This window comes from Halyomorpha halys, unplaced genomic scaffold (assembly GCF_000696795.3).
Source record: "Halyomorpha halys isolate HHAL.00 unplaced genomic scaffold, Hhal_1.1 Scaffold1186.1, whole genome shotgun sequence".
Lineage (NCBI taxonomy): Eukaryota > Metazoa > Arthropoda > Insecta > Hemiptera > Pentatomidae > Halyomorpha > Halyomorpha halys.
Window position 1 is genome coordinate 32,588 of NW_027114970.1, and position 1,447 is coordinate 34,034.

Sequence of the window (1,447 nt, forward strand, 5' to 3'; positions counted from 1 at the left end):
TAATTTTCACTAAAGTAAGAACGTTTTATCTTATCTAAAAATAACTAATAAAACATATTTTGAATCTTTCGCCGTTTGCTAAATTTTCCGTTTTATGCTTTTATTTATTATCATTTACAACTGTCTAAAAAAAAGATACAATCACTAATTGTGATAAATGATTCATAATTTTAAACGAGGGTGTGGTGGACACAAATAAAATGTTTTCTTATTCTCATCTTATTTCCTATAATTTTGTTGGCCTACGTTTTTATGGTCGTCCTAAGTCAGATACCCCACTCTGTACGATCACTTCCAATATCAATTCTCTCTATGTTAAACTCAGCGAATTCTTACTTCCCTCTTTACAAACCTTCAGTCAAAATAATACATATGATATTCATAATTTCTTAGACAAGCACAACTCATCATTAACATATTCGCAAATAGTTCATATTTGCACTTATTAAAAAAGTAATTTTTATAATTTTTTTTTAAATTTATTTATTCATTTTATTTTTCCGCCTACTTTGTTTCGTATTATTTCACTCTTTAAACTTGAACACATTTGTCATCACCCTGTTATATATGTTTCTTCTTCTTAACCGTTGTTAAATACTCATGAAACTTTGTCATCTTCCGGAACTTCGTCATCCTTGTACACACACATATATACATCTTAATACCTAACTCCCTCTGTCAACAACTCTAGAATGTATAGATATAGGATCACGGAACAGAATAAAGTAGTCTATTATCTGCAACCGTGAGTGTATTTTCTCGACCCTGGGTCGTGGGTCGTGGTCAGACAAAAATCCACCACCTCAACCATAAACTTCTCTCTCTGACTCATATCCTTAAAACCAATATGAGCGACATACACTTAAACAATCTGTTTCCTCTTTTTAACTTTTGTTAAATACTTATGACACTTTATCATCTTCCGGTACTTCGTCTTCCTTGTGTCTTTTCATATATGTATATGTTTAACATTTCCAAAAACCATTTGTCGTCACCCTCTCACACCCTTTCTTCCTCTAAATATTTTCTACTTTTTATTTTTTACCCACTCGTAATGTTTCCTCTTAAAACACTTAGTCATTCTTGTAACGTATTTTTAATTCGGAGTTTGGTCATTTTCGGCGCAGAATAACACTTGGCGGTTAGATTTCAAGCTAACAGGTTCGTTTCATTTTCTTCTTTTTCCCTATCTTTATTTTACCACCCCTTCTTTTCTCAGTTTTCCTTACCGACGTTATTAGTTATGTTCACCATACATTGTTATTGTTGTTTTCAAAACATTTTTTTTCTATTCATTTCTTTTGTTAAACTTTACTTATATTTTGCCTCATTACCCATTATTATGGTTACATATATCTTCTTTCTACCAATTTGATATATTTCTTTGTATTATATAACTTCATTTTTATTTTATTTTCTTAATTATGTTATTTTACCTACTGATTCA